The sequence below is a fragment of the Muntiacus reevesi genome, chromosome 2 (genome assembly GCF_963930625.1).
Source record: "Muntiacus reevesi chromosome 2, mMunRee1.1, whole genome shotgun sequence".
NCBI lineage: Eukaryota > Metazoa > Chordata > Mammalia > Artiodactyla > Cervidae > Muntiacus > Muntiacus reevesi.
Window position 1 is genome coordinate 250,835,902 of NC_089250.1, and position 16,366 is coordinate 250,852,267.

The 16,366-nt window shown below is 39.0% G+C and overlaps 2 long non-coding RNA genes across 2 annotated transcripts in view; one reads left to right on the forward strand and one right to left on the reverse strand.

Annotated features, from left to right (window-relative positions):
- LOC136161135 (uncharacterized) overlaps positions 1-12,549 on the reverse strand; it is a 131,258-nt gene extending 118,709 nt beyond the window's left edge. Inside the window, exon 1 of the long non-coding RNA XR_010661689.1 lies at positions 12,418-12,549. This is a non-coding gene — a long non-coding RNA (uncharacterized lncRNA). The remainder of the gene's footprint in view (positions 1-12,417) is intronic.
- A 200-nt stretch (positions 12,550-12,749) lies between these two features.
- LOC136158724 (uncharacterized) overlaps positions 12,750-16,366 on the forward strand; it is a 168,863-nt gene continuing 165,246 nt past the window's right edge. The window contains exon 1 of the long non-coding RNA XR_010661367.1: positions 12,750-12,851. This is a non-coding gene — a long non-coding RNA (uncharacterized lncRNA). The remainder of the gene's footprint in view (positions 12,852-16,366) is intronic.

The window sequence follows — 16,366 nt, forward strand, 5'->3', positions numbered from 1 at the left end:
TCAGTATAATTTGCTGAAGGTGAATATACTTCTCTGTAGTGTTCACAGCTTAATCATTTTTATTACTACCCCTATTGTGTTGATGGCAGTTAGGTAACAACTTGACACAGAATGAGTTCTGTCTTTCGATGTCATTTTATCATTAGTATGAAGAACAGACTCTTCTGCTCTTTCTCTGTAGCAAGCAGTATGTGTAGCCATAATCTTCAAAATCACTATGTCATAAATTCGTATCTACTTTATAATTCATTTTCACCCTTAGGCCTTTTGATCATTTAATGACTTTCAGATTTTGCTCCCTCTGAATACCTATTTTATTGTTTTTCTCCTAAAGCAGTTGTAGTTTCTATTTGGAAGGGGCAGAATCTCATTTTGTTGTTTCCACTCCATATTTCTGAGCTCTCTGGGTACCTTTATATTGCTTTGCTGCTCTTACTGTTATTTGCATCACCTGCCAATTTAATATCATCTGTGAATTTCATTAACATCCGTTATACTCCCTCTTCTACATCATTAATGCAGCTGCTATGTAAGATAGGACAAAATACAGATCCCGGCAGCACCTACACATATTACCCAACTTGATCCATTTCCATTTATGGTTTATCAATATTTTTTTATGATTCTGCAGCCAGTTTTGAATCCGTGTGACTTTGCTTATATCCAGAACAATCTGAATTAATTGTGCATAGATGTCATGAGACACTGCATCATAGGCTTCACTAAATTTGATAAATATATGTACCATATTTTTTAATTTACTAGTATTATATGTAGAAAACTGATATTTTCAGTTTAGCTCAATGTTTATAGTTCTAGTAATTGCTACATATTTACTTTTAATATTAGAATCATTATTTTCATATAATGAATACTGATGACACAATGGTTTTTACTTTTTTCATGTGCTTTTAACTTTTAATTTTAGAATAATTTTAAATTTACAGAAAAGTTACAAAGATCGTAGAGTGCATTCCCTTATAGGATCTAGGACATCATATTGCATTTAGCAGTCATGTCTCCATAATCTCAATGATACATGACAATTTCTCAGTCTTGTCTTTTCATTACCATGACCCTCCTGAAGAGTACTGGTCAGATATTTTATAGAATGCCCCTCATTTTTGGTTTGTTTGATGTTCTCTCACAATAAGACTGGGGTTACAGCTTTTTGGGTAGACTATCACAGAGGCTAAATACTCTTTGCATTTCATCATACTTAAGGTATAGAGCATTAACAAGATATCACCATTGGTGATGTAAACTCTGATCACTTGTTTGATTACTTGCCAGTTTCCCCTGGAGTAAGTTAGAAATTTTCCCTATCTATACTCTATGCTGTGCATTCTCTGTAAGGGTTATGACAATGCCCCTAAAGGAATAAAAATTTGATCTTGGGGGGAAATTTTACTCTACTATGCATTAAACATTGATATTCATGTAATACATAAACAGATAAAGTATATTTGTGGTATTAAAACTTCATCAGGAGTGTGGGGGAGAATGTCAAAAAAAATGTTCATGTGTCTGTTTGTGTGTGGGGGAGGAGGTAGTAAAAAAGAAAAAAAGGACTGGCAAATTCCTCTCTATTCATTGGGATCAAATTACTAAGTCCAGCCCATATCCAAGCAGATGGAAATAAAGTTCTACCTCAAAGAGGAGGGAGTATCTGCTACATATGCTATTTGGTATTTTTCTCTAAAAAATATTCTTTTCAAAAGTCAACTTTGGTCAATTTTCTGTTAATAGTTTGAGTCTATGTATTAGTCTGGGTCTTCCAAAAAGCAGATGCAAAGATGGGATTGAGCATGTGAAACACTTATTAAAGGATTTACCTGTGAAAGGCAACAAAGAGGGAGCAAAGGAGGGCAAGAAAGCCTTAGGATACCTGTGAAGGAAAAATGGAAAGAGAGAGAACTGGGTAGGAAGAATCTCAGGCTGCAAAACATCTAAGGTTTTGGACCAGTCAAATGGGAGTCCTTTAGACAAAATATTCCATTAACACAGTCCCTTATCTTATAGGAACCTGGATTGCAATCGGCACCATATGGACTCATGGTCTAGAAGGATCACTTGGGAATCAGGGCCTTGACATGAATATGGGAATGGGTTCCAAAACATACCAGTACCTGGATCCACCAGTCAATTATGGTCCCTGAAGAAAGAGGTGGAAGTAGGACATTTTCATGCCCACCACAGCCCATAATTTTACACCATATTAAAATAACAGAAATTATTTTTGAAAGAATATTACCTAACTCTTTACCCATTCTAGGAGATGTCTTTTTACTTCTCTAAATATAGCTGCATACACAATATGCTTCAGCTGAATGCCAAAGTATTGATGCTTTCCAATTGTGGTGCTGGAGAACACTCTTGAGAGTCCCTTTCACAAACTAACAAGATCAAACTAGTCTATCCTAAAGGAAATCAACCATGAACATTCATTGGAAGGACTGATGCTGAAGCTCCAATACTTTGGCCACCTGATGTGAAAAGCCGACTCATTGGAAAAGACCTTGATGCTGGGGAAGACTGAAAGCAGCAGAAGGGGGTGACAGGATGAGATGGTTGGATGGCATCATTGACTCAATGGATATGAGTTTGGATATATACTCCAAGACACAGGCTTCCCTCATAGCTCAGTTGGTAAAGAATCTGCCTGCAATGCAGGAATTCAATTCAGTTCAATTGCTCAGTCATGTCCGACTCTGTAAGTCCATGAACCGCAGCACGCCAGGCCTCCCTGTCCATCACCAACTCCCAGAGTCCACCCAATCCCATATCCATCGAGTCAGTGATGCCATCCAACCACCTCATCCTGTCGTCCCCTTCTCCTCCTGCCCTCAATCTTTCCCAGCATCAGGGTCTTTTCCAATGAGTCAGCTCTTTGCATCAGGTACCCCAGTTCAATTCCTTGGTCAGGAAGATCTGCTGAAGAAGGGATAGGCTGCCCACTCCAGTATTCTTGGGCTTCCCTTGTGGCTCAGCTGGTAAAGAATCCGCCTGCATTGTGGGAGACCTGGGTTTAATCCCTGGGTTGGGAAGATCCCCTGGAGAAGGGAAAGGCTACCCACTCCAGTATTCTGGCCTGGAGAATTCCACGGACTGTATAGTCCATGGGATCACAAAGAGTTGGGCATGACTGAGCAATTGACCAATAGCCAACAATTTCTTAGAAACCATACCTTTGTTTTTTCCATTTAAAAATACAGATTTAATGATACTTGGTACTCTTAAGTACTGAAGTACATTCAACTCAATAACTCTTGACAGTGACAATTATAAATTTTGACTAAAAGAAAACAACAATTGGAAGGCACTGTGGAGCAATCAATAGCAGGTAGAAACTAAAGGGGATATAACCCTTGAAAGAAGAGTAGCCAATAAATAAGATCTATATTTTTCTGCTAAGATTACCTCCTTGTCTGCATAGTGCACATGGAATAGTACTTAAACAAAAAGCAACAGTTTGGGGAACTGAGGGATAAAAAGTTGGGAGTTTGAGGCTATAGGAGCAGCTAGAAGTTGAAACTGAAAGCCTCCATAAAGGCGAAGCCACTGGGGGCCAAGAGGGAAAGGTAGCAAAATCTGCACAATATCTCTCCTCAGATCCTTGGCTGACTCCTGAACTGTGCATGTACAGAGTGATATCCATGAAACCTAGAAGAAAGTTACAGACAAAAGACTAAAGGAACTAAGTAGAAATTTCAGCAGTTTTTGAGTGATGATGAGTTAGAGTAAAAACATGAGGAATTCCAGTCAAGATATAAAAACCAAAATTAAAAATCAAACGGAAACACTAGAACTGAAAAATATAACATCCAAAATGATTAATGAAATCACTGAATGGAATAGCAGGTTGAATAGTTTAGAAGAAAGGATCCATAACTTTGAAGACAATTCAACAGAAATTATCTAAACTGAAGCACACAGAAAGAAAAAGTATGAAAAAAAGGTAGCAGATCATTAATGATGTGTATGTTCAAAATTAGGCAATCTAGCACGCTTAAAATTGGAGTCCCAGAGGAAAGGAGAAAGAGAAAAGTACAGAAAAAATATTTGATAAAATACTAGACAAACCTGCCAAAATTAATTAAAATATAAGTCTACAGCTCCAAGATGCACAGCAAACCCCAGGCAGAACACATGAGAATAAAACCACAATTTAGAGACGAACTAACACCTATCCTGAACTATTTCCCCTTTCCTGCAAAAAAAAAAAAAAAAAAAAAAAAAACAACCCTCAGAGGAAGGAAAACACCCAAACTCATTCTATGAGGCCACCATCACCCACTACCAAAACCAAAGATATCACACAAAAAGAAAATTATAGGTAAATATCATTGACAAACATCCACACAAAAAACTTCAACAAGATACTAGCAAGCTGAATCCAACAACATGTTACACAGATCATGCACCATGATCAAGTGGAATTTATCCTGTGAATCAAGGATTTTTCAATACCTGCAAATCAATTAGTGTGACATACCACATCCACAAATTGAACAATAAAAACCAAATGATCATTTCAATAGATGCAGAAAAAGCTTTTGGCGAAATTCAACACTCATTTATGATTTAAAAAAAAACAACTCCTCACCAGAAAGTGGGCATAGGGGGACCCTACCTCAACATGATAAAGTCCACATATGACAAACACACAGCAAACATCATTCTCAATGGTGAAGAGCTGAAAGCATTTCCTCCAAGATCAGGAACAAGACAAAGGTGATCACTCTCACTTTCATTCAACACCACTTCTGAAGAAGCTCACATGCCACAACCACTGAAGCCTGCACACCTATAACCCAAGCTCATCAACAAGAAGCTGCCACTTGCCACAACTAGAGAAAGCCCACGTGCAGGAATGAAGATCCAGCACAGCAAGAAAGAAAGAAAGCGAGAAAACTCTTATAGGAAAACATAAGCAGAACACTCTGACTTAAGTTGCAGCAGTATCTCCTACAGTAATTGAAATAAAAACAAAAGATAAACAAATGGGACCAAATTAAACTAAAAAACCTGTGCATAGCATTGGAAATCATAAACAAAAAGACAGGGTTTCCCTGGTTGCACAGTGGATAAGAAACTGCCTGCCAATGCAGGGGACAAGGATTCAATTCCTTGTAGGAGAAGATTCCACATGTCAAAGAGAAACTGAGATCTTTTGCCGCAATGACCAAGCCTATGTGCCCGTGCACTCAAGGGCCCATGAGTGCAATTACTGAGCTTGCATGCTGCAACTACTGAAGCTGGAGCACCTGGAGCCTGTGCTCTGCAACAAGAAAAGTCACCGCAAGAAGAAGCCCACTCATGGCAACGAAGAGTAGCCCCCACTTGCCACAACCACAGAAAGCCTACACAAAGCAACAAAGACCCAGCACTGCCAAAAATAAGTATTTGCATTTTTTTTTAAAAAAAAAAGAAGGCAGCAGAGCCCACATCTTGACTACATCCCAGGATGGCAAAAACAAAAGAACAGATAACCCAAAGAATGGGAGAAAATACTTGCAAATGAAGCAACCGACAGAGGATTTATCTTCAAAATTTACAAGTAGCTCATGTCCATCAAAAAAATGGAAAAAAGACCTCAACAGACATTTCTCCAAGGAAGATGTACTGATGGCCAAGAAGCACATGAAAAGATGCTAAACATCACTAGTTATTAGAGAAATGTAAACCAAAAGTACAGTAAAATATCACCTCACACGAGTAAGAACAGCCATCATCAAAAAGTTTACAAACAATAAATGCTGCAGAGGGTGTAGAGAAAAGGAAACCTTCCTACACTGTTGGTGGGAATGTAAATTGGTACAGCCATTATGCCAGGAGAAATATCAATAACCTGAGATATGCAGATGACACCACCCTTATGGCAGAAAGCAAAGAGGAACTGAAGATCCTGTTGATGAAAGTAAAAGAGGAGGTGGGAGGGGGGTTCAGGATGGGGAACACCTGTAAATCCATGGTTGATTCATGTCAATGTATGGCAAAAACCACTACAATATTGTAAAGTAATTAACCTCCAACTAATGAAAATAAAGGAAAAAAAAAAGAACACCTCTTTTCTCTCAACAGTGCTGTAATTTCTAAAAAAAAAAAAAAAAAGAAAGAAAGAAAGAAAAGAAAGAAAGTGAAAGAGTTGGCTTAAAACTCAACATTCAGAGAACTAAGATCAGGGCATCTGGTCCCATCACTTCATGGCAAATAGATGAGGTAACAAGGGAAACCATGAAAGACTTTATATTCTTGAGCTCCAAAATCACTGCAGATGGTGACTGCAGCCATGAAACTAAAAGACACTTGCTCCTTGGAAGAAAAGCTATGACCAATCTAGACATCATATTAAAAAGCAGAGACATTACTTTGTCAGCAAAGGTCCATATACTCAAAGCCATGGTTTTTCCAATAGTCACGTATGGATGTTGAGAGTTGGACCATAAAGAAGGCTGAACACCAAAGGATTGATACTTTTGAACTGTGGTGTTGGAGATGACTCTTGAGAATCTCTGGGACTGCAAGGAGATCCAACCAGTCAATCCTAAAGGAAATCAGTACTGAATATTCACTGAAATGACTGATACTGAAGCTACAATACTTTGGCCACCTGATGTGAAGAACTGACTCACTGGGAAAGACCCTGATTCTGGGAAAGATTGAAGGCAGGAAGAGAAGGGGACAACAGAGGATGAGATGGCTGGGTGGCATCACTGACTCGATGGACGTGAGTTTGAGCGAGCTCCGAGAGTTGCTGATGGACAGGGAAGCCTGGTGAGCTGCAGTCCATGGAATCCCAAAGAATTGGACATGAGCAACTGAACTGAACTAAACAGTCATTATGGAGAAAAGTGTGGAGGTTCCTTAAGAAACTAAAAATAGAGCTACCATATGATTCAGCATTCCCACTCCTGGGCTCATATCAAAAAAAAAAAAACATGGTTTGAAAGGATACATGCAACAGAATATATATAGTGGCACTATTTACAATAGCCAAGACATAGAAGCAACTTAAATATTTATCAATAGATGAATGGGTAAAGAAGATGTGGTACATATATACAAAAGCATACTACTCAGTCATAAAAGAAGAGCATGAAATAATGCCATTTGCAGCAACATGGATGGATCTGCAGATTATCTTAATAAGTGAAGTCAGAGAAAGACAAATATTGTATGATACCACTTGTATGCAGAATCTAAAAAAAACTGATACAAATGAACTTACTTACAAAACAGAAACAGACTCACAGACTTAGAAAATGAATTTATGATTACCAAAGGGGAAAGATGGGGAATGGACAGATTGGGAACTGGGAACTGACAGTTATATTTAAAACAGATAACCAACAAGGACCTACTCAATAGCACAGTACTGCTCAATATTCTGTAATAATCTAAATGGGAAAAGGATATATGAATATGCATAACTGAATCTCTTTATTGTATACCTGAAAGTAACACAACACTGTTAATCAACTATACTCCAGTATAAATTTTTTTTAAAAATGCAAATTCATGTGCTTCACCCTGGACCAAGCAAACAGGAGTTCATACATAGAGTCCAGCAACCTGCTTATGAAATAAACACCTCATGTAAATTTTAGCCACACACAGTTTTGTGAACTAGTGCCTTATATAAAGTTTACCTAGTTCTGTAGACTCTTACCTTTTCAACATTTCTCATCTATTTCTCTCCTTTCCTATGGCCTCTACTCTAGTTTAAGGCTGCTTCACTTCTTAGATGGACTTGTGTAATAGGATTTCCTTGCCTCTAGGATATTTTCCACTTTAATTCATCCTACACACAGGGGCCTTATTAATCTTACTAAATCACAGCTCCACTGATTTAACGTAACAAGAACTTATTGAAAGCATACTACATACCAGGTGCTTCAAGGCAGAAGGTTCTAAGTGGGGCTGATAATCTGAATCATTAAGCGGGAGAAACGTTTTAAAAACAGAGATTCTCTACCACTTCTCTAGGCCTACTAAATTAGAATCTACAGAGCCAGAGTTGAAAAAAGTTTACTGTTAAAAAGTTCCAACCTAATACAGGGTGCTCAGTTTGGTTCTCTCTGATGACCCAGAGAGGTGGGATGAGGCAGAGGAGAGAGGTTCACAAGGGAGGGGAATATATGTACACCTATCCCAGTGTTCTTGCCTGGAGAATCCCAGGGAGGGCAGAGCCCGGTGGGCTGCCGTCTATGGGGTCGCATAGAGTCAGACACAACTGAAGCAACTTGGCATACCTGATTCACGATGTATAGAAGAAACTAACAGAACATTGTAAAGCAATTATCTTCTAATTAAAAAAAAAAGTTACCGAGGTGACCCTAATACTTTTAAACAACACTGCTGCTGCTAAGTTGCTTCAGTTGTGTCCGACTCTGTGTGACCCCATAGAAGGCAGCCCACCAGGCTCCCCCATCCCTGGGATTCTCCAGGCAAGAACACTGGAGTGGGTTGCCATTTCCTTTTCCAGTGCATGAAAGTGGAAAATGAAAAGTGAAAGTGAAGACACTCAGTCGCATCTGACTCTCAGCGACCCCATGGACCACAGCCTACCAGGCTCCTCTGTCCAAGGAATTTTCCAGGCAAGAGTACTGGAGTGGGTTGCTATTGCCTTCTCCCTAAACATAAGACTGAAGCATATAAAGATTAAAATATTCTTGAGTATTTCAGATTATACTGGGGAAATGTGAACGCATGCAAATAATATATAAGACATTTGTTGTTGCTTAGTCACTAAGTCATGTTCAACTGTTTTGTAAACCCATGGCAATGTAGCCTGCCAGGCTCCTCCGCCCATGGGATTTTCCAGGCAAGAATACTGTAGTCTTGTTTCTCTAGATATAACACATTGATTAATGCTATATTAGAAGTACCAAGTGCTATAAAAAAAAAGAATAATCTAACTGCATTAAATAACTTTAGTAATACACCAACCTTGAAGAAATCTTTTCCTCCTTTAATTTCCCACAGTACTTTATAACTCTCCTATGGTCTCATTTTTATCTTGCACTATAATTATTTTCATATATGTGTCCTGTCCTCTCCACTTGTACTTAAGATCAGAGCCTTGACCTTATCAGAGCACATAATCTCAAAGATTTTTTTTCAGAGTTCTAATTCACTTATAGGATAAACCTGTACCACTCAAAATACTAAATTATGCATGGTTGTGCATTTTATGGTGGTGGTGGTGTCTAGTCGCTAAGTCGTGTCCGATTCTTTGCAACCCCATGGACTGTAGCCTAGCAGGCTTCTCTGTCCATGGGATTTCCCAGGCAAGAATACTGGAGTGGATATCGTTTCCTTCTCCAAGGGATCTTCCCAACCTAAGGATCGAACATACATTCACAGACAGATTCTTTACCTCTGTGCCACCTAGGAAGCCCACACATTTTGTAAATTTAATCAAAAACTGGATGTCCTTGTAACAATCAGATATATGTGGACAAATTCATGGATTTAACCTCAGTGAGGCACTTAGTACAATTCTTTCAACAAAGCAGGTACTTAAAGTTATGTGTGAACCAATGGGGTCTGGAGAAAATGTCTTTTGAATATGGAAAAACATACTTAATATGTCCAGTATCAAGAGGTTATAGATTCCAAATGAAATATGCCGGTGGTTTTTGTAAACCAGCCCCCTGTGGGCCAAAACCAATCAGCCTGCTTGTTTTGTTGTTGCTGTTTGTTTGTTTGGATGACCCAGGATTGTGTGGCATGCTGGTGTATGTGTGTGGGTTGTGTTTTCTGCTTTTTGACAAATTTTAATTTGAAAGTCTTTGGCAAATATTCTCTAATTTACTACAGGCTCTTCCATTCCCAGGGCTTCCTTTGTGGCTCAGCTGGGAAACAATCCACCTGCAACGTGGGAGACGTGGGTTCGATCCCTGAATTGGGAAGATCTCCTGGGGAAGGGACAGGCTACCCATTCCAGTATTCTGGCCTGGAGAATTCGCAGAGTCGGATACAACTGAGCAACTTTCACTTCCATTCCCTATTATCTTACACAAACTTAATGTACACAATTATGTTATCTACAGATCTAAAGATGAGAGTGCTAATGGACAACTACCGCCAATCATTTCTGCTTTTTGAATGCTGATTATTGTATGGACTGAACTGTGTACCCCCAAATTCATATTCTGAAGTCCTAATCCCCAGTACCTCAGAATGCAACCAACTTGGAGATAAGGATTTTAAAGAGGTAATTAAATTAAAATGAGGTCTTTTGGATGGGCCCTAATCCAGTATGACTGATGTCCTTATAAGAAGAAATCTGGACACAGGTGGGCATGAATTAAAGACCATGTGAAGACAAAGACAAAACTACATGCCAAGGAGAGAAGCCTCAGAATGAAGTTATCCCTGCTGACACCTTAGTATTGAACTTTCCAGCCGCCAGAATTGTAAGAAAATAAATTTCTGTTGTTTACACTCTCAAGTCTGTGGTATTGTTATAGCAAACCTAGCAAACTAATGCAGCTGCCACTATATTTAGTATTAATCCTAACAGTGGCATTTTTACATCAGAATTATGTTTACTGGGACTTCCCTGGAGGTCCAGTGATTAAGTCTCCGTGCCCCCAACGCAGGGGGCCCAAGTTTAATCCCTGGTCAGTGAACTATATCCTACAGGCTGCAACGAAGAGCCCACACCTGGCAATAACGATCCAACACTCGGCAATGAAGATCCCCCAAGGTGCAATTAAGACCCAGCACAGCCAAAAAAAAAAAAAAAAAAAAACAGGTTTACCATGTTCAAGTCATTCTGCCATGTACAGTGGTGAATAAAACTCTAAGTAGCTTAGAATCCAACAGATAAGGCAAGTTATATGTAAGATACATTCATCAACATAAAGGAGAAAAACATTACCAGGCCTAAAGGGAAAGAAAAAAGCCAAATAAACAGTGTATTTTTAATTCTATAGATGTTCTGAAGGAGACAGTTAACTATTAGTTACAGCTCAGAAAAACTCAGAATTTGACCTGGGTATTGAGAGATAAGATTCAAAAGAGCAGGAGTAAGAGGACATTTAGGTAAGATGAATGGAGAGTACAAAGTCAAATGCTACTACAGACAACACTGTTTTCCCAAGTTCATCTCACTTAGACTCAAGTCTCCTTTCTAAACTCTATAGTCACTATACACTTTTAAATTAAAGTTCTAAATCCTTATAAAATTTAGGCATTTCCCTCTGTAACTGACTTTTTCAGTACAATACTGACATCCAAAGGATAGTCTAGTTCACCTCTAATGCCTCTTGGGCTTCTGCTGAGAGTTGGTTTTATTTTCAAATGGTCTATGAGGGCAATAAGCAGCTCACAGAACATTCTCTTTTGAAATCTGGCCTATCTATCAAATCTCATCATTTTAGATGACTCCGCAACGCAGGTGGCCTATGTTTTCTTAAGTGCTTCTTCTTCTGAAGATTGTTACTCAGTTCGTTAATGTTTCATACCTAAGTATTCTAATATATTTAATTTTTTATTTAATGAAATTTCTAACCTCCAGGCTGAGGAAGTTATTCAGAATGCTTCATCCAAGCAGCTGGAAAAGTGCTCATTAGCAGGGAGTTTTGAAGTTGGAATTTTAAGAAAAGGGTTGGCAGGAACCTAAACACATAGATCTAACCTTTCATAAATGTTTCCCTGTCTTAAGTGTAAAGGAAGAAATTCTTCTTGATAAGCAGATAAGTTATGAACTTTTCCTTTTAGATTTTGGTGACAAGAATTTAACAACGACTTTTGTTAAAACATGTGTTTCAAAGCTCCTAAGTTTGTTTCTTTTTTTTTTTTTTAATAATTGTCGGTAAAAACCCTTATTTTTTCCTCCATCATTTCAACAGCGCTTACTTTCTTCCATAAAGGAGAGACTGAAGTGAGACCATTATCGCCAAGAGATACACACTGAACTAAAGGATCCATGCTTAGCATCTGGTTTCAATTATTTTAGATTCAAGTGATTCTCTATGAAAGGAGGCACCTCAGCTGAATTAGTTTGATTCTTGTAATGGTTTGAACGCAAAGAACCTGCCCATCTTATACCATCTAACTTGAGATTTATGGGAGATTAAGAACTTAAGTTAGAGAAGCTTCTAGATGGTTACATAAAATTTTTAAATTAAAGGTCTTTAATATACCCGGTTCAGATGAAATTTGCGGGTCCTAAAGAACTAGAATTTTAAATTTAATTGTAACTCAAATTGCACCCAATATTTCAAGACTACAAACTGCGTACAATACAGTAAAAATACACACGGTAAAACTTTGCTAAATGTTTAGAAATCCAAACTTTCACTTTTTTCTTTTTTTTTTAGTACCCGCTCCCTGGTGACAAAGTGGACTCAAGTTTCCGTTACCCTCAAAAAACAAGGGGGTGGTGTTATACTACACGCTTACCTTTGGGAAACAACTTGCACTTTATAACTGGACGGGAAAATCTTTTGGTGAGCGAGAAGACTAAAGGAAACGAAGGATAGTGGCGTGACCGTGGCTCAGGCCCGCGGTTACTCCTGAGGAGACCGCCTCATCCCCACACCACAGTGATCACCTAACAAGACCGCTTTTCCCGCGGACTCTCGCCTTCCGGCGGTAAGTCACCGCAGCACCGGAAGCCGTCGTCAGGACAACGCTCTTCTGCCCACCCCGTCCCTCCGTTCCGCCCACCACCTTGTACGTCTGAGGCCAGCGGGGCTTCCATTGGTCCATCTGTCCTTCACTCTGGGAGAAGTTCGGAGCGCTAGGCTCAGGAACTCTGATTTGAATTTGTGGCGCGGACAGTTCACGAGGTGACAATGGTTCTGGCCGTCTTGCGGGAGCCAACAAACTCGGTGGTGAGAGACCCTGAGGGGAGGATGACTAAAAGGGCGGCCGAGGAGCAGGGGCGCTGCGTTAAACAGGTCGCCTCGAGATGGGTGACTTCAGTCGGGCTGGAACTTCCCTTCCTGAGGCAGGCTCACCGTTCTCCTCCTCACGGCCTCTAGATTCTTCCCTCACGACGTTTTCCTCGCGTCTGAGACGACGCTCACGCCCCGCTTCTGTCGCTCCTGAAGGGAGTCTCCCCTCCCTTTTCTTTAACGAACTGGTGTCTCTCACCTTCTAACCCTCCTCAGTAGCAACCCTCGAACTCTGACGTGCTTACACCTCCCCCAAGCGCACTTGACTCCCGCCTCATTCCTACCCTCCTACCTCTTTCCTAGTTATATTCCGCTCTTCATCACCCACACTGTCAGGAACTTTCTACCTGCCCGTGATAGGGTGGGAAACTCCCGAGCGACCTGGGGAGCGCCCCACATCTCACAAACTGAGTCCAGAACTTTCCTTATAAAGGAATAGGATGCTGCTGTCCACTTATTCCCAACTGAGACGCAATAAAGTTCCCGTGGAAAGCAGCAAGTGCCAGCTCTGTATAAAAGGATACAGAAATGTAAGATCTTGACCCCAAGTAACTTACTGACTCTGAATGAGCGGATTCCTGTCGAAAACATGACTATTTTGTTCTTGCTCGGACCCTGTTGACACATACATTTCATATTGGCATTGTGAGTACTGTCTGGATCTTAGAACAAACGCAATAGATCTTTTGGAGTAAAATGAAACTCTGAGGCTTGATCATTAAAAACATTAAAAAGCGAAACAAACAAACTCCCATTGAAAAGTCTTCTCTTCATTAATCTTCTGTGTCTATTATGATCTGACTCCCCTCACTACGACTCCATCTATTGACTTTCAAGTTAAGATTCAGAACCACTTTAAGGAGTTCTATAGTATGAATGAACATTTTGTCTGACATGCCCTGTCTATAACTATGAAAATCCTCTATTTTCTTTCTAATTTGATAATTCAACTTGATTTTCTGTATGTCCAGTCTCTGGAACCAAGGTTTAAGAGAGTTTAACTTTCTTGGGGTTGGGGGAGATGGGAGGTCATAATCCCCTTTAAGAAGCAAGAAAAACCTTGAAGCTTTTGTGTACAATATGATACATATAGGAAAATTTTTTATATCAATTTCAGGGAGTTTTAAATCTATATGGAAGAACTCCAGTCAAGTATTCTAGAAGTGTATTTCTATTTCTTAAAAGTAGAAAGAAACAGCCAAAGCAGCTAAATGTTCTACTTCTTTAAAATGGCCATCATTTAATTTCTGAATTGAGACTTGTTCTGAAGAAAGTGGGAAAGTGAGAAACCCTGAAGCAGTTGTATTAGCACTTTCAGATGAGCACTGGGTTGAGAATTTTAGAGAAGTCACTGAAGTGCTTTCTAGAATTGTAGGAAGGTCATTCACAGTTGAGATTTTGTATCTTTTTACATTAATTAGGAAAATAGTTGATCAACCTAAAGACTTAAAGTAATTTTTGTGCCTTAATGTTTTGGATGCCTTATATTAAAATGATTTTTATTGTGGAATTCCAGTAGCTTATCCTGAATATAATTTACATCATCAAGTGTTTTTTTTTTCCTGCACTAAAACTTTACTTCACCTGAAACTCAGTTTTGTGTATTATGTGTGAAAAATGATTTTAACTAAAAAATTTTTGTTGCTATTTGGAAAACATGCTCATGGGCCAAATCTGGTCCACTATCTGTTTATATAAATGAAATTCTATGAGAACACAGGTACATCCACTTATTTACATGTTGTCTGGCTGATTTTGTGCTACAGCGTCAGAATTGAGTAGCTGTGAGAGAGACTATATGAGCTTCAAAGCCTAGTGTATTAACCATGTGGCCCTTAATAGAAAAAATTTACAAGCCCTGGAATAAGACATCCTTTCTTCACTGAATGGGTAATGTCATGTTCCCATATAGTTTCTATAAATATATGTTTGCCTTTGTTTTTGAGCTTGTTTAGTCCATTTCATTTGCCTCACCCTGCACATATAACATGGTGTTTTAATTTCCTTATCTCTGAAAGAAGACAGTATATTCTGTAGGTTAAACTGCTCCCCTTACTCCCATACCAAGCTGTTCTCTTATTTATTCTTAGCGCTTTGATCTTCTATATTAATTTTAGTGAGAAATCTTCTTAGGTTTTGACAGGAATTGCTTTGATAGGAATTAATGTGTATATTCTACATTAATTTGGGAAGAACTGTCATCTTTACTGTATTCATTCTTTCCATCCATGAACATAGTATATCCTGATTGTTTTTATCTTTTAATGTGATCTTAAAGTTTTTTTTTCTTTAGAGTGTTCATAAGGAAGATTGGTCTTTGTTTTGCTTTATTTTGATTTTCTGATTTTAGCATTAGGGCAATGCTGTCTGACTACTTTAAATGATCTGAGATGTGTTATATTCTCTATTTCTTAAAAGATTTTGTATAGGATTAGTAATATTTTCTGTCAAAGATTTGATAGAAAACGGCATGCATCCATCCAAGTCTGGCAGTTTCTTTGTGAGGAGGTTTTAATGGAATTAACAAAATGAGAGTAAATTTTATTAATATTTGCCTACATCTTACCATTTCTGGCACTCTGTTTCTTCTTGTGAAGTGTTAGTGTCTCAGTTGTTGCCCAACTCTTTGCGACCTCCCCAGGCTCCTGTGTCCATGAAATTCTCCAGGCAAGAATATTGGAGTGGGTAACCATTCCCCTCTTCAAGGGATCTTCCCCACCCAGAGATTGAACCCAAGTCTCCTGCATTGTGGGCAGATTCTTTACCATCTGAGGCACCAGAGAAGCCCATTTCTTCTTGTAGATACAAATTTTCATTTGTTTTCTCCTGTCTGAAGAAATTCCTTTAACATTGCTTATGGTATGGCTTGTTGGTAATGGATTCTGTTTTTGTTTTGTTTTTACTTGAAAATGTTTTTGGTTAACTTTCATTTTTGAAAGATTTATTTATTTATTTTTGGTTGCACTGGGTCTTCATTGCTGTGTGTAGGCTTTCTTTATTTAAGGTGAGCAGAGCCTGCTTTTCATTGAGATATACTGGCTTCTTGTTGCAGTAGCTTGTCTTGACGCAGAGCATGGACTCTAGGACCTGCAGGCTCAGTAGCTGCAGCTGCAGCCCACGGGCTCTAGAACACTGGCTTCGTAGTTGTGGCATATAGGCTTAGTTGCTCCCCAGTATGTGGAATCCTCCCAGATCAGGGATCGAACCTATGTCCCCTGCACTGGCAGGCAGATTCTTAACCACTAGACAACCAGGCAAACCCAAAAGATTTATTTTTAATGTGGATATATAATGTTTTTAGTACTTTAGTATTCTATTGCCTTCTGCCTTGTGTTGTAAGATTATTTGGAGTCATTCTGATCTTTGTTCTCCTGTGTGTAATTTTTTTTTCCCACTCCCTGATTGCTTCTTTTTTAGAAGTCAGTTTTACTGAGGCTTAATTTACATATGGT